The sequence below is a fragment of the Peromyscus eremicus genome, chromosome 6 (assembly GCF_949786415.1).
Source record: "Peromyscus eremicus chromosome 6, PerEre_H2_v1, whole genome shotgun sequence".
In the NCBI taxonomy this organism is placed as follows: domain Eukaryota; kingdom Metazoa; phylum Chordata; class Mammalia; order Rodentia; family Cricetidae; genus Peromyscus; species Peromyscus eremicus.
In genome coordinates, this window is record NC_081421.1 from 69,956,407 (window position 1) to 69,976,060 (window position 19,654).

The following is a 19,654-nucleotide window of genomic DNA, read 5'->3' on the forward strand; positions in this document are numbered from 1 at the left end:
GTCTCTGTGGCGCAATCGGTTAGCGCGTTCGGCTGTTAACCGAAAGGTTGGTGGTTCGAGCCCACCCAGGGACGCAGCCTTTTGCCTGATTGGAATCCTCCTTTCTAGGCATTTAAAATCGACTTAGGTTTATCATCCTCGCTCATCCTTAGATAATGTGGTGAAAGTACGCGATGATGCAAAGACTCAAGTTCCACGAAAGCCTCTAAACTGCGAATAATTCAGAAAAAGTAGCTTTTCAGTGGGGCACGTGTTGGGGCCTCGGGACGTCAGGGCCACTGGGCACTGAGCCTTTGTTTGCTTGCGGAACAATTTCATCCGTGTACACTATGCGTTCTGGTCCTCCGTCCGGTCCGCTCCCATTTCCCTCAGAATACGGCTGCGAACAAATTACTCAGTTTCCCCAGCTGCAGAAGAGGGTTAACAGGAACACTTCCTTTACAAAGCCATCCAACATTTGACGAGAAGAGCTTGGAAAACATTTGAGCCAGAAATCAATGTTCATCAATCACTGGCCACTATAATTATTTTCAGTTGCAGCAGCTTTTCATTATTTACCTCCGTCTTATCCCCTCCTCACTTACCTTTTTCTTTTCTTTGGAGGTGCGGTGGTGTTCACTTTTTTTATTTTGAGACAGAGTTTTATTAATTGCTAAGCCTGCCCTTACACTAAATGTGTAGACCAGGCAGGCCTTGGCTTGTGACCTCCAGAGGTGGCTGGGGTTAGAGGCCCGCCCTGGCAGGCCCGGCCGTCCTCGGATGTGTTTAAAGGCATTGCCATGTTTCTCCCTAATTGCTGAGACAGAAAGAAAAACAGCAGCAGCAAAGTGCCGTAGACGGCCAGGTGAGAGGGGGTCTGACTAAACTCCCCAGCCAGGCTGTCCCGTTAAATAAAAAATGTGCTGGGCTTGATAGCGCACCCCTTTAATCCCAGCACCCCGGAGGCCGAGGCAGGCACGTCTCTGTGAGTCCGAGGCCAGCCTGGTCTACAGAGTGGCCCTGTCTCCAAGGGGAAGAAAAGTGAAAAATCTGCAGTTGGGAGGCTGAGACCAGAGGATCAGAGCCAACCTGGGCTACATAGCAAGACCATGTCTGAACGCACGCACACACACACACACACACACACACACACACACACACACACACACACGCTTCCACAATCATATCTCCACAGAAATAGAGCGCTGTCCTAGCCGCAACTGTGACAAGCTCCGCCCTTTGTCAGCTCCAAGAGTGACTTCCAGTTCTTCACCAATTTTCTCTAGCCTTGCTCCCCCCCCTCACCCTCTGGATAAAAATTACTAAGATTTCCAACTGGCGAGGCTGACACAGAAGCGCTCTATCTCCAAGGCTAGACTGGTTCGCAGAATGAGTTCAGGTCCAGCCTGGGCAAATCAGTGGACCTCTTGTCTCCAATAAAAAGTAAAGAGCGTTTGGTGGGGTCGAGGACTTAGCTCGGTGGGAGAGAGTTTACCTAACAAACTTGAAAGCCCTGGATTTGGTCTCCAATACCCCCAAAGAAGGACCAAAAAAGGAAGAAAAAAAAAAAAAAGTAACTCAGTAGTGGAGTGTTTGCCCAGGAAGACAAAGAGAAAGAAAAGAAAGCTATGGCATGGTAGAGCCTTTCCTACAGTTTGTCCATGTTGTAGAGAACCAGAAACCAACGGGTCCGAGGGAGGGCAGGTTTGCTCTGCCGGCCACAGGCTAGAAGCATCCACACCGCAGACCGATGCCTCTGAGTCTTACCTGTTCTCCCTCATCTCGCTTCGCAGAAGCTCGCAGTCTTCTCGTGGTTCCCACTGTTTTGAAATGAAATGTCTTAGGTCCACCCACCCCGCAGAATTTGAATCTCCTGGATATCATTCCCAGCATGCTTGTGTATGGACCAGTGAAGGTGTACATTTTCTTGCCAACACCATCAACCTTTTGATACAAATAATTGCCTATTTTAAGTGGTCCTCATTTTGGAATTTTCACTTAATTTTATGTATGAATGAAGAGTGTAATTTCCCAAAGATCAGGGAACAAGTGCTAAGTCCAGCTAAGGTCTTCTTAAAGCAGGGTCCTGGTGAGACGGAGGGAGGGATGGAGGGAAGCCGTGGGCTCTGTGGGCTTCTCCGGGCAGAGTCGCGTGGGACAGGACCCCAGTTCTCCCACGACCCTGAAGCCGCCGGCTGGATTCTGTTCCTTTAACGAGTTTGGCGTAAACGGGGCGAAGTTTTGGAGACATTGGCGCGTTTATTTTATCATCGCCATCCTTATCATTATTATTATTAATGGTTATTTTGGTGTTTTTTTTTTTTAATTGTTATTGCTTTGTTACTTTTTTCAGACAAGGCTTCACCTTCACTTTCTAAGACCACTTTACTGAAATTTAAAACAACAGTGACTTCAGTGTTCAATGAAAATGTAGATGCTCATGATTCTGTTCCCAGCTAAGGAGAGAATTAAAAACCACAAGGGGTAGAGATTTAAAAAAAAAAAAAAAAAAAACACCCATAAAAGGAAGCGCCCAACGTGGGGCTCGAACCCACGACCCTGAGATTAAGAGTCTCATGCTCTACCGACTGAGCTAGCCGGGCGTTGGAGCTCCTGTCAATCCTATGCCTATATAACCTTGTTGGGTAATGGCGCCCTCGTCCCTCTGGCCCCTTGGCGTCAGCAAACTTCTAGATCCAGAATCAATGGCTTTTGTCTGAGGAACCTGAAGTCCAGAGAGGGGGGACTAGAGAGAGCCAGGCGGGCCTCTCTGTTTCCTCCAGTTCCCTCTGAACGGAGTCGCCGGAGAGCGGGAGTCTGGGCGCGTGGTGCCGAGGACAGCCGACCGAGCGCGGGGACGCGGAGGGCAGTCCTTGCGGCGACAGGGGAGTGGGGAGCGGGCGCGCGGAGACTCGTCTTCCGGGAAGCTTGAGCTTTGCTCTGGTGCCTTTTCGCGGCTCGACCTCAGTGATGGGGGCTCGGGGCGTGAGGGAGCCTTACTGGGAAAGTAGTTCCTCTTCACTCCTCCTCGGCGGAAGTTTCTTTCTAACACCCAGTTTGTGCTGCCCGAGAAACAAGGCCAAGGCCATCCGGTGTGAAATTCGCCGAGACACACTCGTTATAGCATCCGGGTGTAGTATTTGCTGCAGAGGCAGGCGCTCGGCTCCCGAGGTGTTTGCTTTTCCGACCGGTAGAAGAGGCGCCAAGTTTCGGGGTCACGGGAGAACTTCGCCCCTGCGCTGGGGGAGGCCGGAAGAGCCTCCTCTGCAGCCCTGGTTCTTTCCAAGAGTTCAGGTTCCTCTTGTTGGGTGAGCCGCGTGGAATCATTTCAGTGACTCGGTCTTTCCGCAGAGGCAAAATTAGAATGTTGTTACTTTAAGTAGTGCATAAAAGAGCTGCACAGGGACGGTACTACTACCTGCCGTGACTCGGATTCGAACCGAGGTTGCTGCGGCCACAACGCAGAGTACTAACCACTATACGATCACGGCGAGCCACCGAGCGAGCAGCGGGTTGCGGGCTCAATTTAATGGCCTTTCAATGAGAGTGCCCTGCCGTCATGCCTGATTAATTTATTAGCCTAGGTGGCTGCGACGTCAAAAGTCTGGCTTTGTAAACCTTGACGCTTCCGGGGTGCTGGCGCGGGCATCAATTCCTCACCTCCTAGTCCCTCTCCCCGCGATCTGGGATGAGAAACCGACGCCCGCCGCACCGACCCACTTGGGCTATTCCTGTCCAAAGAAGCAAACCACCTCGCAGGCAGCCCCAGACGATATTTACACTCCAGCCAGGGCTCTGGAATCGAGGGTTTTGTTACCAGGATGGTGCGGTTGGAAAAGGAGCGGAGCTGGCGCGCTGAAGGAGCCCTTCTCCCGAGCGGTGTTGTCTGTCTCCACGAGTTCCCTCCGGAACCGAAGGCGGAGCCGCCTCTCAAGTTTCGGGGGAGAGCAGCCTCCATTTCGGACACTACGGAGCCCCGAGAGGACGAGTCCGCGACGCCGTCCGCGACGCCATCCGCGGCTCCCGCACGGCTTGTGGCAGGGGACACCACCTCGCCTTGTCCCTACACCAGCTTGGAGAAGAAACTCCGAGGCTTGGGACCCGAGGATCAACACAAAAATTAGACGATGCGTTGGCCGGGAATCGAACCCGGGTCAACTGCTTGGAAGGCAGCTATGCTCACCACTATACCACCAACGCTCGCTGACCCGGTCCCCGGTTGGTTTTCTTATGAAGAGTGCAACAACAAGTCCTCCGGCAAACGACTTCACACTGAAGGGAAAACTAAGACAAAAGAAAAGGACAAAGGGAGAAATAAACTCTGGAACTCTAGGATTCGTCCTGTGGAACTTACGGTAGTGGTTCTTGATCTCCAAGTTTAAAGAAGATCAGTTAGTTCCTCTTACCGTTTGAAGGGAGCTTCTGGAATCGAGTGATCCAGAAAAGGCTCTGCTGTGGGTTGTTGGTGGGAGACTTTCTTGAGGACAAATGCAGAAACGGTTGCGCTGAGACCCGCGCTTAGCGCCTTAGATAGATGTTGTCGATCTGCTCACTACTCAGCGAGTCAAACATCGGCTGGAATATGTCGCCTTCTTCTCTTCTTTGCAAAAGTATAGGATCTCATTATGGCGTCTCGCTTTAATTTGCATTTATTTTATTACTATCGAAACGGATCGTGTTCCATGGTTTGGCAATTATTTACACCAGTGATTTGCATTTACTGAGTTTTATGTTTCCCCTACTGATTTATGCCAGACCAGCATTTTCCTTTTAATACTAATTCTGAGAAATTTTTTAATAGGCAGAAGTGTTCTTTTATATTCTCAGGCTCATGAGTTTTGTTCTTTATGATCTCTGCCTTGCTTCTATCTTGAAAAAGTCATTCTAGCCAAAAATCAAGACGCTTCTTCATGTTTTCTTGTAGCTTTATAATGTTTCTTGTTCTTTAATGCACGGTGGTATGAGATACCAGTTCCATAACTAGACGTTTATCCAGAGGAAATAGCTAAAGATGTTATGCCCAGATCACGAGGACCCCCAAAAGACCGAATCCCGCATGTAAAAGCAAAGAGCCTTTATTTCAAGCTCCGGAGCTTGATCCCCCTGTCTGTCCAACTCAGCGGTGAGAACAGAGAGCCCTGAGCTCAGGTGGGGTAGAGTTTTTAATCATAACAGAGGTTGGGGTGAAGGAGTTTCCAGGACCCTAATTGGCTGACAATTGTCTAGGGGTATCTGTAAAACAAAAAATAGGAGGTGTGTGCTAGACTCAAGGACATATGGCCATCTTATCTAGCGGTTGGAATGTTTGGGGTGTCAGGTACTTCCTCACCCCTGGGTGGCCCCCTGGGTGGTATCAGCTTAAGGCTTTTCCTGGATCTGGGTGTTGCCTGCCAGTAAGCCTGTCACAGAAGCTGTGTCTAAGCCCCTAAGCCTGTCATAGCTGCTGTGTGGTCAAGCTATTTTCGGGCCCTTTCACATTCCCCCCTTCACAAGTGCCAATAATAGGACTCAATCATGAGTCCTACCTGTCAAGGGATGCAAGGGTATTGGGACCTATGAGCCATTAGCTAACAGGTTTTTCCAGGGCAGTGGCACATATATCTATTGTCATTTTCAAGGCCCTGTAGTTCCGATCTTTGAGTACAACCAGACTATGATCTTATATAATACCTCTTTGATTCTGCATAAAAAAGGTCAAGTGTCTTATATTATTGCAGAACAATTTTAGTTAATAAATTTATCTATTGACAACTCTGAATCTATTTTCCTGGTATGTCAATGGACATTATAGTTGGCCATCTTGCCTCTATGCCAAGGAGTTTCCTTTTGACCCAGCATTTCAGCCTTTTCTGAACAGGGAACATGGGATGACATTCTCTTCTGGAACTGCTTCAAGCTAGCATTGGGGCACCATTGTCAGGCCCCCCCGCCCAGTTAAAGGCTGGGTAAAAGGGGCATCTCTCAGAAGCATGTGGGTATCTGATCCTGCAGAGACAGGAAACAATCACATTGGTTGAACCGGTCCACATTAGCTTTTAGCAAGTCCAGAGCTCATAGTCGTCCAGAGCAGTGTAGTCAGCAACTGAAGCTTGGAGGTGTCTGCCAGCCAAGTGGAAATCTGTTGAGACAAACTTGAACTAGGAACAGATGTTAAAATTTATGAATTTCAGGGCCAGCCTGGGCCAAATTATGACATATCCAAAACTGGGCATACTAAGGTAGGCTAACACATTTTCCAGCATTGGTTGATACTTTGCAAATTTTCTTGAGATAAAATATTAAATGAAACCTTCATGGACCCACATCAAATGAATAGCATTCTTTCAACCTCTTAGTATGTGCAAACAAAAACTATCCGAAAGAAATAAAAATTCGAAAGCCGGGCGGTAGTGGCGCACGCCTTTAATCCCAGCACTTGGGAGGCAGAGCCAGGAGGATGTTTGTGAGTTCGAGGCCAGCCTGGTCTACAGAGCGAGATCCAGGAAAAGCGCAAAGCTACACAGAGAGACCCTGTCTTGAAAAAACAAAAGATAAATAAAATAAAGATAAATAAAAATAAAAGATAAATAAAAAAATTATGAACTTATTTGGAATCCTTAGGCCCACCTTCTTAGTAACTGGGAAGGAAGAACAGGAGTCCCAAGACAAGAGTACCTACATCTGGAGTCCTTTTAACCTCTGTGAAGTGGATCCAAGTTTTGACTCTTTTAATCCTCTGAGGCCTACAGGAACTGTCTTACAAAATGACATAAAAGTTTTAGACACATTAGTATTACCAATCTGTACTGATATCCATATCTCAGACAAAGCGGGTGATGGATATCTGCAGAACAGCAGAAGTGGACTCATACCTTTGAGTCCCAACAAGAACTACGGATTTGGGGTGAAAGCATAAGCGTTTTCCTTCTGTCCAGAGTGAAGGATGAAAAACGGCACTGGTTACCGTCTGGAAAGGTCCCGGTCACGACAGAACCCAGTGTTAGTTTTCAGAGCTTTATTAGGAGGGAAAAGGGGAGGGCCAGGTGTGGAGAGAGAGAAAGATGGGGGGGGGGGGAGCAGAGCAGTGGAGAGAGAGGGTGGGGTCTGCGGGGGGGGGGAGGAGCAGAGCGGAGAGGGTGGGGTCTGCGGGGGGGAGGAGCAGAGCGGAGAGGGTGGGGTCTGCGGGGGGGAGGAGCAGAGCGGAGAGGGTGGGGTCTGCTTCCAGCTTTTAAGTAGAGCACACTGATGATGTAAGACGCTAGACCCTGTTCTGCACATAGCTGGAGTGAGGGCAGAATCCTAACACAGAGAGCCAGGTATAAATTGGACAGAGATTTTTGGCCTGATGAGAAGCATTTCTAGGTTTATAGATGACAACTAAAATAATCTAAAATGTTGAGCTTGTGACTGAACAGTAAGTAGTCAGTCATTGCTCCACCAACTTATCAGACCTCTATTAAATGTTAAGCTCTGAACTGTTATATCATAGAACTGGAGAGCAATCTGAAACATTTCTCATCAAAGCTTATAGGCTTTCATATCCTCAGATCTTTCTTAGACCCATATTTAAGCCTTTGTGACTTATTTAAATTTTAAATTTTCTTAAAAATTTTAGAACATTTTCTTAAAAATGAGCTGGCTGTGGTCTTGTAGAAGGATCTGGTTGTCTGATACTGTCAAGCTGACAAAGTCATAGCCAGCCTAGCTATTTTGGGGCCCCTCCACAAGGACACACACAGATCTACATGGACGCTGATCAAAGTATAAAACCAAAAATTTAGTTGAAGCCTCGGAGGGGCACGCTAAACATCCAGCAACAAGATTAGTTAAGTTCAAACCACGTTTACTTTGTTGTGCATTGTTGGCGGAATATTACTTTCTGAAGGGCAGAAAGGTAACATCTATCCACAAACGCACATTTCATCCTGGGCCTTAAAACCACACATGTGCAAAATGCCATACGCACAAAGTTATTTATGAAAGCACTGTTTTGTAATGGCGCGGAGTTAGAAAACAAAACAAAAACGAAACCCTAAGGTTTCATCAGTAGGAAGCTATTAACTATGGAATACTCAAACGATGGAATGGTACATGCCATTAAAAAAACCCTCCTTGTAAAAAGGCCTTGTTGAACTGGGCGTGGTGAGGCAAGCCCGGTGATCTCTGGCCTTGGGAGGCAGATCTGCAAATTTGACGCCAGCCTGGCCTACATAAGAGTCCCAAGCCAGCCAGGACTGAAAAAGAATTGTCTGTCAGACGGAAGAGACAAGGTACAGAGGAGATCGCCTCTACTCGTGCAAGAGCACAAATAAAGCGTCTCCGAAGTTGAAAATAACACTGATCACCTCAGTAGACACGGAGGGAATGTAGCAGGGAAGTCTGATTACAGTTGTTCGTTTTTTGCCAATTGAATTCTAAATTACGTAAAACATATACCAAAGAATATTTTGTCTACTGGAAAGTGTTAGAAATGTTCATCTTTTAAAACATCCTATATTAAAACTGCGTAGCATGACTTCACTTTGTATTATATTTCAAGTGTCAAATGATTATTTTGTACTTTCCTACTAAGTTGGGAAATAAAAACGCAATTCCCTGACCGGGAATCGAACCCGGGCCGCGGCGGTGAGAGCGCCGAATCCTAACCACTAGACCACCAGGGACGCTGGCGGTCGTGCCTCGCTAAGATCATATGACTCCCAGTAACTGTGAGCTTCCGCCTCTCCATGGTTCCGCTGAAGTTCTGAAATTCTGCACGAGACATTCTGCTTATTGAGACAACTTCTTCAAAAGAGAAAAGAGCGACAGAGTTCTCAGGCCTGGCTCTTAAACCCTGGAGAGGATTACATACACAGGATCGCAGTCCCAAGACCAGAAAGAGAGACAAACCTCTGCAGACAGACTGCTCCTCCCTAGAAAGCCAAATCGTCCAGACTAGCAGGGGTCGCGGGAGCAGCGCTAAGACATCCTAGGCCTGCCGCAGCCTCCAGGTCCCGGGAGAGCGGCGCTGGCTACGGCAGCTCCATCACAGACCGTCGGTGGTGCCCAGACTGCGGAAATCCGCCTGCTGGTTGGTGCGCAGAAGTGCCTCAGTTTAACTCGCTTTTTTTAAAAAAAGAACTTAATCTGAGAGAGTGGGGAGGAAAACAAAACAAAACAAAACAAAACTGGCGTGCATTCCCAGATGAAGGAGCTTTTTAAAGTTCCCTACCCACCCCCTCTCAAGGTAGTGCACGGAATTTGGGGGGAAGAGAGACAGAGACGGAGAGAGAGAGGGAGAAACAGACAGGGAGAAAGCAAACACGGTAAAATGCTGGCCACGAAGGCAACAAATAGAACGTTATACCCACTTTTCTGTAGATTTGAAATTGTTTAAAACAAACAGTTGAGGGGGGAAAAAAAACAATATTAAGCAATCAAATTAAGCCGCTCCTCCGGCCTTGTTCTTTGTTGGTCTGTTTTTGTGTGATCTAACCGTGAAGTGATGAACTCTACACACCAATTAGTTCAACTAGAACATTTTAAAAGCAGCTGGATGGAATTATTTCTTTGGCTTTGGTCAAAGCCTTACCTAGAGTGAATAGACGTCACTTTTGATAATGGATTATAAAAACAAACAAATAGAATTTAAAAACTGAGTCATTAACGACGTGCCCATATCAACAGGGCCTACCGGGATGTTTGACGAAAGGGTATCTTTCTGCTTGTTTTGCTTGTTTTTAACGAGTGTGCTAAGATGTTAAGTATTAACCTTCCATTCATCCACTCTCCACCTCCCTGTACATCGAGACTCTGCCCAAATCAGGTTGTGCAGCAGCCTTCGCTCGCGCTTTTCCAAACTCTGACAGGCTCCATAAGGCTCTGATTCCCTGCAGGACCCGCCACGGTATCTGTCTCTGGTCCTGGGGCCGGAACTCTCCTGGGAGACGCGGGCATGCTGCTGCTTCTCTGTTGGTTCGTGGCACTAACAAAACTCTTTTAATAAATTCCTTTGTCCCCAGTCTCAGTGTCTCTTGAATCCCTCCTATCCCAGACTTAACAGGTGTCCAAATGTTGGACATTTATTTTCATAAAAACTCAGGAATCCTGTGCTGTCATGGGGAAGTCTAATAGTTCTCTTGCTCTTTTACTTTGGATGTTTTCACAGACAAAACCACCCAGGGAGTTGGTAAAAGGAAACAAATGTATTTCTCTGGTCTTGCAGCTGTTTCCTCTGGATTGCAACATTTCCTGCTGCAGAGAAAGGGCGCAAGGACCTCACCAGAACCCTTACAGAGGCTATACACTTAGTGTAAACAATCCCCAGGGAGAAGACCCTGAGTAGAGTGGCCTAAAAATTGTACAGGGGACTCCAGTGATTGTCACCCAGGCAGGGCTTTTCAGTGATGCCCAAGAAACCCGAGTTCCTGTAACTCAAACTCTGGGTCAGCAAAATAGACTTCGGTGGGATTATTTCTTTGGTTCATCCCCAGACCCTTACCTGGAGTGAACAGACACACGTTCAGTGTCCTCAAGAAGTCATACAACATTCAAAAGAAAACAGAAATTCGAAAGAAATAGGCCTTCGGAGCGTAAAGATGATCAAAATATAGTGTATGAAAAAAATAAAAACAAACAAAAAGCAAACCAAATGCACAGGTTGCTCTTCAAAACTGGAGCGGGAGATGATCAGCCTGCCTCTGGACAAGAGCCTTTCATTGAGTATCCTGCCACCTGCTGGTGAGTTTTGGCAACACACGAGAACCGAGGAAAGCGTATGTGCTCTGGGATTGGAACTTGTCACTTGCTAGAAAATGGTCTGGGGTCCCAAGAAAATGATCGCACATTCCAAAGTATTTCGGCAAGACAAATCGTTTTCATCCTGTAGAAGGTGCGTACCTATGTCAAATCAATCAGGCAAACACCCGCAGCGGGGTTCCCCTGTTTTTTCCCCCTAACGCAAAGGGATCCCCATGTCTCTCAAATTTCTACCACTGGCTAATTTAAAACCGCGCATTTGATAAGCAAAATTCAGTCTGAGCACCCAGTGCGACCCTGAGCACTTACTTTGATTGCAAGAAGTGCTGACCCTGGAGGAATTAGAATTTCTGACAAACCGTTTCTTTATAGTTTTACATTTATTTTGAGGTGTCTACTTATTTAACCCTTTAGTAGAAAAGTCTTCCACACCACCTATCTCAACATCAAAGAACCAGGGGAGGGGTAAGTCTCCTCTTCCTGGCATCGAATCTAAGAGTGGCTATGATGTGGTGTTTCATTTTCTTTTGTCAAGCATTTACAAATTGTGCCTGAATACAGATCAATGATACAAAGAAATTTACTTAAACTGCCCCCATCTGGTGAAAACAAACCAGGAAACCTGTGAGGACACAAGAATGGACCAGAGAAGATTGACGTGCTTTTCTCTAATTCCTCCTTCTAATATGATAAAAAACCCTGGGCATTGTGTAGAAAGAAAATACAAGACTGAGAGATAGAAGGATTCAAACCAGCCAGAAGTGGGGATCTCTCTGGGCTCCCTGCCCTACACATAGTCCAGATTTGGAGCTGAAGAAGGCTGACAACTTGGAGGGCCGTCACTTGGGGCTGGAAGTAGGAGTCTTAGTTCAAAGTCATCTCAGATACAGGGGAGTTCAAAACCATCCTGGCTACACAAGACACTGTCTCTAAAAACAAAACATAAATAAGTAAATGAATAAATGTTAAAAAAAAAACTCAATTGCGTGTAATAGCACATACCTCATGCACTACTCAGGTCCCTGTGTAAATAAAAAAATATCTGAAACAAAAGCCTACTGTATCAAGCCAAAGGACCAGGGGAGTGGTAGCCTGGAAAGCAGAAAACTTTCAGACAAGAGTGGCCCTGTTCAGCCAACACCACAGAAATAAGCTGTGCCTCACTCCTGTTCTGAGACTGAAAGGGTGCCCAGACATCTGCCCTCAGCAGGTCTCAGAGGAGATGGGATACCAGAGAAAACTTAAAGCATTTGAGTTTGAATTTCACCAAAATGTGGTGATAACAAAGCAACTTCAGTGGTGTGCGCCTTTAATTCCAGCACTCGAGAGTCGGAAGCAGGCAGATCTCTGTGAGTTCGAGGCCAGCCTGGACAGAGCTACACAGCAAAAACCCTGTCTCAAAAAACCAAGGTGGGGGAAAAAAAAAGATAAAAGAATAAGCTGAGGAACTGCACACAGAGAAAAAAAAAAAAAACCGTATTCGAAACAGAGGGGGAAGCTGAAAAATCTAGTTTCTTGAATCAGTTTCTTCTCGAGGCCTGGAAATTTTAAGGCCTGAGGAAGTCTTCCTCCCTTACTTTAAGGCTGGTCAGTTTGAAGACAGTTCTGGTTGGCCCAGAACTGTTGTGTGACTTGTCCGGATCCAACCTGCAGCTTGCTGAGCCAGTCCATCAGTGGGGGCCACATGGTGGGAGACAAAATTGTCTCAGTTAGCTTTTGCCTCAAGTCAAGAGGTTGAGGAAGAAAATTCACCATCTTTATTACTTATTATTTGCAAATTTGCCATATTTATTACATATCACTTATGTTTATATACATAATTATATATTAAATACATAATTATAAATAAATAATTATTATTTTGTTACATATTACTTATCCCTGTCGGCCTAACTTCTAGTCTCTCAATCTGACCCCTCTTTGGCCTCTACAGGCACAAGCGATGCACAGACATACGTTCAGGCAAAACACACATACATATAAAATAAAGATTAATAAGTAACATCTCAAAAGAATAAAAAAAAAGTCTGAGGTAGAGGGAGGGATTTGAAAAAAATAATCCCCCAAATTTAATGGAGAGCCAAACCTACAGATGTAAACACCCATCCAGCAAACAAATGCCAAAGCGCCTCATAGAAAGTGCTGGAAGTTAAAATAAGAAGAAAGAAAGAAAAAGCAAAGTATGCTGAAATTAAGGACAGGAAAATGATCTGAATGATAGTGGATTTCTCATTAGAAAGCACAAATCTTTTTAAAGCTCTGCAGGGCTCTCAGCCTAGATTTCTGTATCCATGAAAATATCCTTCAAGAATTGGGGTGGGGGAAGGGTTTGCTGGAGAGATGGTCAGTAGTAAAAATGCTTCCTTTTCTTCTATAGAACCTGAGTTCCATTCCCAGGACCCACATCTGCCAGCTCACAACCAACTGTAACTCCAGCTCCAGGGGACTCAATGCCTTCTGCCCTCTTCTGGTCTCCAAGGGTAGCTACACTCATGTGCACAGACCCATACACAAATATACACACATACACATAAATAAAAACAGAAATAAATCCTTATTCAAATGGCCAACAAGAACATGAAGACATTATCCATAGGGAAATAAAAACAAAAACACATTTAAAAATGACAGCATTTATACATGTCTTAGCCAGTGTTCTATTGCTGTGAAGAGACATTATGACCACAGCAACCCTTATAAAGAAATACATTTAATTGGGACTGGCTTACAGGTTCAGAGGCTTGGTCCATTATCATCATGGTGAGAAGCATGATGGTGTGCAGGCAGACATGGTGCTGGAGACGGAGCCAAAAGTTCTGCATCTGGATTGGCAGGCAGCAGGAAGAGAGAGTGAGCCACTGGGCCTGGCTTGAGCTTCTGAAACTTCAAAGCCTACCCCTAGTGACACACTTCCTCCAACAAGGCCATACCTACCCTAGCAAGGTCACATGTCCTAATCCTTTCAAATAATACCACTCCCTATGAACCTACGGGGGCCATTTTCATTCAAATCACCACAACACCTACCAGGTGTAGATAGCTATAAATTAAAAAAAAAATAGGAAAGAGCAAGTGTTGATGAGAAGAAGCAGTTGGACCCTTGGGGCCTACTGGTAGAACGGTACAGCTGCTATGAGAAAGTTTGGCAGCTCCTCCATGAGGTAAATATAGACTATGACTCAGTAATTCCACTCCTGGGAATAAACCTCAAAGAACTGAAAGCAAGTAAATAAATATTTGTCTATGCATGCTCCCTGGAGCACTGTTAGATATGGGTACCTTTAGATTTCTATAAATGTGGAAACCGTCTAAATGCCCTTCAGCAAATGAAGAGGTAAAATGGGTCTGCTGTCGTAGCTCAGTGGTAAAGCACTTGCCCAGCATATGGAAGTCATGAATTTGATCCTTAACACTGAAGAAAAGAAAGCTCTCTAAGAGAAGGAGAACTGTGTGTATTCTAGAGTTCAGGAAGCGATCCTTCAGCCTCCAGTGATATATGAATACATTGCTCACCTGTAAAAAGGAACGAAACACTGATGCATGCTACAAACGGGCTGGGACTCAAAAGCTTCACCTTAAAGCTGGACTTGGTGGCTCATGCCTGAAGTCCTGGCACTTGGGAGGTAGAGGCAGGAGCATCAGGAGTTCAAGGACAGCTCGGGCTACATGACACTCTGTTTCAAAACCTCTCAAACCAGCCACCTTTAATCATAACACTGGGGGAAAGGTGACAGATCTCTGTGAGTTCAAGGCCAGCCTGGTCTGCATCATCAGTCCTAGGCCAGCCTGGGCTATATAGTGAGACCCTATCTACACCACAAACAAAACAAAACAAATCCCTCCAAACAAAAGCCATCAAGAAGCTAGACTCGAAGGTCACATGTTGGATAACTTCATGAATTTGACATGTGCAGAGTAGGTAAGTTTGGAGAGACAGAAAGTCTGGTAGTCGTCAGAGGGTGTGGAATGGCTGGTCAGTGGGTTCAGGGTTTCCTTTTGGGGTGGTGAAAATATAGAACTAGGTGGTTGCACAATATCTTTAATATACTGGGTTTTTGTTGTTTTTTTGTTTTTTGTTTTTTCAAGTCAGGATTTCTCTGTGTAGCCTGAGTGTCCTGGATCTCACTCTGTAGACCATGCTGGCCTCGAACTCATAGAGATCCACCTGCCTCTGTCCTGGGATCAAAGGCATGTGTACCACTGCTCTGAAAATATACTGGTTTTCGTTTGTTAGCTTATTTTGTTGGTGTTGTTTTGGATTTTTTGTTTTGGAGAGGGTCTCATGTTGCCCCGCCTGGCCTTAAGCTAACTATGAGGCCAGGTTTTTACCTTAACTCCTGGTCCTCCTGCCTGGGCCTCCAGGGTACTGGGACTTCAGGGATGAGCCACCATGCTTCACTCAAGAGCTTGTGTTCCAGGACAGCCTGGACTACCCAGAGAGACCTAGGTTCAAAAAGTTAAAAAAAAAAAAAAGTTTAAAAAAAATGCTGGAGAGATGACTCAGTGGCCAAGAGCTAGTGGTTCTTTGAGAGAACCTGAGTTCTTCACAGCACTCCCCACAGGCCCTCAGCCACTCACTCCCCACAGGCCCTCACAGACACTCACTCACTCCCCACAGGCCCTCACAGACACTCACTCCCCACAGGCCCCTCAGCCACTCACTCCCCACAGGCCCTTCAGCCACTCACTCCCCACAGGCCCTCACAGACACTCACTCCCCACAGGCCCTCAGCCACTCACTCCCCACAGGCCCCTCAGCCACTCACTCCCCACAGGCCGCTCACAGCCATTTTTAATGCCTGTCCTAGGAAGATCTGATATCCCTTTCTGGCTTCTACTCTTCTGCTCACACAAACACGTAACACAAAAATACAAACTGTTTTGTTTTGTTTATTTTTTATTTTTTATTTTTGATAGACTCTCACTATGTAACCCTGGCTGGCCAGGAACCCACTATGTAGGCCACCAGGCTGTCCCCAAATTCACAGAAATCCACCTGCCTTGGCCTCCCTAGTCTTGGGATTAAAGAAGTTCGCCACCATGCCCGCTAAACATAAATCTTTAAAAATTAAAAGCAAATAGAAGCCTCCACTTTTGCTCGCCACCCCTGTTTGTGCTGTCATATTTTCCTGCGTGGTGATGTGAGTCTGGACTTTTCCTAATCACCCGTAGTATTTCCTGCCTACATAGGCCTGTGCGTGCAATCCTCTTGGGCCAGCGGTCCAACCACAGGGATGATTTTCAATCTTCAAGTTTGAGTCTCCTCCCCAGGGATTCTGGTTTGAGTGGTGTGGGGTGTAGCCTGAGTGTCCGGCACCTGCAAAGCTTCCCAGCTGTCCGCAGTGCACACCCAGGCTTTACTGAGGCTATTTCAGGCCCAGGAGGGCATGCATCCCAGGGACACTGTATTGCTTTTCTCTTACGTTCAGCTGTTACTCTTAATTTGAGCGGATTTTGTCTCCATGGAAAGACTGCACTAGCCTAGAGGGCCTTCACTGTTACACATGTCTAGCTGCCTTAATGAGCTTAGCCAGTAGCGGAAGACTCCATCTAGACCAATTAGCTGAGAAAGTTCCTGTGCTGTGCCAAGATTCAAGTTTAACTTAGGATAATTGATGCGATCCCAGCCTAAGGTGGACCAGGAAGGAAATGAAACCTAACATTTAATGAGAAAAGACGACCCTAAATAACGGTAGTGGCTAAGGCCAGGCCTAGTGACATCATCACCTGATTGGCAGTGAGTGCCTGGGGACAGGAAACAGCAAGAGCCTAAACCTTCAGTTATCAACCCTGGGGCGTTAGTTTCTTTTCTTTTCTTTTTCTTTTTTTTTTTTTTTTTTTGTTTTTTTTTCGAGACAGGGTTTCTCTGTGTAGCTTTGTGCCTTTCCTGGAACTCACTTGGTAGCCCAGGCTGGCCTCGAACTCACAGAGATCCGCCTGGCTCTGCCTCCCGAGTGCTGGGATTAAAGGCGTGCGCCACCACCGCCCGGCTGGGGCGTTAGTTTTGTTATGGTAACTTTTCCTGTCAGTCTGACTTGGTTATTTTGTCTATAGCATTACTTGTTCTCTCTCTCTCTCTCTCTCTCTCTCTCTCTCTCTCTCTCTCTCTCTCACACACACACACACACACACACACACACACACACATTTTTAAGTTGGGTGTGACACACTTTTAATCCCAGCACTCAGGAGGCAGAGGCAGAGGCAGAGGCAGGCAGATCTCTGAGTTCGAGGCCTGTCTCAAAAAGCCGAGAGACAGAGAGATCTGGGCCAGCCAAGGCTACATATTAAAACCCTGTTTTTAATAGAAAATACTTTAAAAACATGTATCAAGAACTCTTCAGCATAGTCTGGGATATAGTTCAGTGGTAGAATGCCTGCCTAGCATATGTGAGGTCTTGGATTTGATCCCTAACTCTAGGGGGTAAAAAGTTCTTGTGCACACAGATAAGCACTGAAGAAGCCAGGGATGTTAAACTTGAAGGCATCCTTCAAAGGAAGGGGATGTTGAATCTGTTCTTCCTCCTGGAATGCTGGGAACGGATGTAGTTTACACCTGGTGATCCTGTACTCTCTGGTGAGCCAGGCTCTGCCCATATCTCCTAGAATTTATGTTTTTCTTATCTCAGACCCTTTCTCCCTAAAACCTTGACCATGACCGCTAGATAATAAAACCCATCCTTGTGAGAGTTGACCTTTGTACTTCACAACAGCCTAAGTGACTTCTGTGCTATTTTAGGGCCAGGCACAATCCTGACTCCCACGGGGCATTATGTTTTACCTCAGTCATTCTCCCGAGACCCTTACCTTGAGCATTGTTTCTAAGCCAACAAGAACCCATCTTTTGGATGGAGCCACATGTACTTTGTAAAGAGAAAACTTTTTTCCCAAACTGTGCTGTGCTTAAATATGGCTGAAGTAAAGGATCTGGGTCAGACTCTGGAAGTCTTGGCCCAGCACTGATTATCTAAATTGGGCAGTACCAAGAACCTTCTGTTTATAAAGCCTTCAGGGACCTCCCATACCTAACACTGAAAAAGAAGGGGAAAAAATTAAAGAAGAAAACAAAAAAGACCAAAAAAAAGTGCTGCATGTATGCTAGAGTTTAGAAATCATGCAGAAATATTTAAAGTTCTTCTGATGAATAGTCTAGGATATAATCTCTACTGTATAGCTAAAGAAAAAAAAATCAGCAACTAGACCCAAACATACTAATTCACTGACCTACATCATGAACTCCAATCACCTATATGCAAGAGACTAAAGAGTCCACATATTGAGAAACCATCCTCCTGTGTAATTTAGACTAGGCGTTACCCATGCTTACCTAACTTCCAAGACAATATGAATTCCTGTGGGATGAGGAGAAAAGAGGAACACCAGAATTGTAAAGACTATGGGCTCCAGCATGGTGTCCCGTGACGGCAATCCCAGCATATCCAGGATGTGGAGCAGAAGGATCAGGAATCCAAGGCTCTCCTCAGTGAGTTCCAGGCCAACCTGGGCTACATGAGACCCTGTCTAAAAAAGTAGAAAGAAAGGAGAATGAAAGAACTGTTGATACTAAAAAGATAATTTAGACTTACTAGGTTTTCAATTTACTTTAGCAACGAAGTCCCTTTCCTAATGAAATAATATTCCACGGTATAAAACAGCTCAAAGCAGAGTTGTGTGGTTAGACGGGGGTGTAGGAAGTCCTCAAGCTCTGGGCAAATGAGAACAAAAGCCAGCTTCTATGGGCAGGGGGATGGTTAACAGTCACCCTTGTATAGTTTTGGTCTTTAGGGGCTCTGAGAAAAGCCAAACATATGAATGAAAAGGAATTAAACACCACTCTTATATAGAATATTTGGAAGGTCTTCTTAGCTCCACAGGGGTAGATTTTTCTGGTACTGGAGTGCTGGTTCAAAGGTTAAAAGCATGTACTGCTCTGGTAGAAGACCTGAGTTCAGTTCCCAGCGCCTACATCAGGCAACTTATAATTGCCAGTGTGTGTGTGAATCACAACAGGCCTGTGGAGGTCAGAGGGCCACCTGCAGGAGTCAGTTCCCTCTCCCACCATGTGGATCCAGGAGACTGAACTCAACTCCCCAGCTGAACCATCTCATTAGCTTGGAGTCCTCCTCCTTTTGAAACAGAAATGCAGCCATGTTCTCCAATCAAAAGGTCTGCGTCAAGGAGACACAAAGAAAAATATGACTTCATGAAATGGTATCAAACGAATATAATGGCAAAATTCCAGGCTATGAAAAATGTAAAATGTCCTGGCGACAGTGGCGCACGCCTTTAGTCCCAGCATTTGGGAGGCAGAGGCAGGCAGATCTCTCTGAGTTTGAGGCCAGCCTGGTCTACAGGGCTACACAGAGAAACCCTGTCTCAAAAAAAAAAAATAAAATAAAATAAAACAAAACAAAAATAAGAAAAGAAAAAGAAAAATGTAAAATGCCATTTTATTTCACTTAATTTTAAGCTCATACTTCTAACAATATTTCATTTACTGTAATTTTTACCGTATTTTTTTCAAAAAGGATTTCAAGTGACCCACAAAAAGAAGACATATGTTGTATGTATAACAAAACGAACATAACAAATGACAACTGAGACAAAATTCAGGGCCTTAGGTCTGTGGGTGCAGGACCTGGGTTCAATCCCCACCACCATCAAGGCCGAAACGAAAAAGAAATTCAAAAGCAATAGAAGAGGTGGGCATGGTGGGATGTGCCTACAATCCCAGCAGTCAGGAGGCTGAAGCAGAAGAATCGTCATACATTCAAGGCTAGCCTCGACTACATAGGGAATTTCAGGCCAACCTGGGCTACAGAATAGCACCCTGTCTCAAAAACAAACAAACAAACAAACAAACAAAACCCCACAGCCGTCCTGTCCCGGGCATTTTGGGAGTGTTTTGCCAAGAAGCACAAGCAGAGCATGAAGGAGATGCCAGCAAAGAACGCAAAGG

General features: G+C 45.7%; 5 non-coding genes across 5 annotated transcripts; 1 reads left to right on the forward strand and 4 right to left on the reverse strand.

Moving 5' to 3' along the window:
• Trnan-guu (transfer RNA asparagine (anticodon GUU)) lies at nt 1-74 on the forward strand. The gene has a single exon. It is a non-coding gene; the product is annotated as a tRNA-Asn (tRNA).
• Nucleotides 75-2,509: 2,435 nt separating this feature from the next.
• Nucleotides 2,510-2,582, reverse strand: Trnak-cuu (transfer RNA lysine (anticodon CUU)). The gene has a single exon. It is a non-coding gene; the product is annotated as a tRNA-Lys (tRNA).
• An 816-nt stretch (nt 2,583-3,398) lies between these two features.
• Trnah-gug (transfer RNA histidin (anticodon GUG)) lies at nt 3,399-3,470 on the reverse strand. The gene has a single exon. It is a non-coding gene; the product is annotated as a tRNA-His (tRNA).
• Nucleotides 3,471-4,107: 637 nt separating this feature from the next.
• On the reverse strand, nt 4,108-4,179 carry Trnag-ucc (transfer RNA glycine (anticodon UCC)). Its single transcript has one exon. It is a non-coding gene; the product is annotated as a tRNA-Gly (tRNA).
• Nucleotides 4,180-8,549: 4,370 nt separating this feature from the next.
• Nucleotides 8,550-8,621, reverse strand: Trnae-cuc (transfer RNA glutamic acid (anticodon CUC)). The gene has a single exon. It is a non-coding gene; the product is annotated as a tRNA-Glu (tRNA).
• Between the last annotated feature and the right edge of the window lie 11,033 nt (nt 8,622-19,654).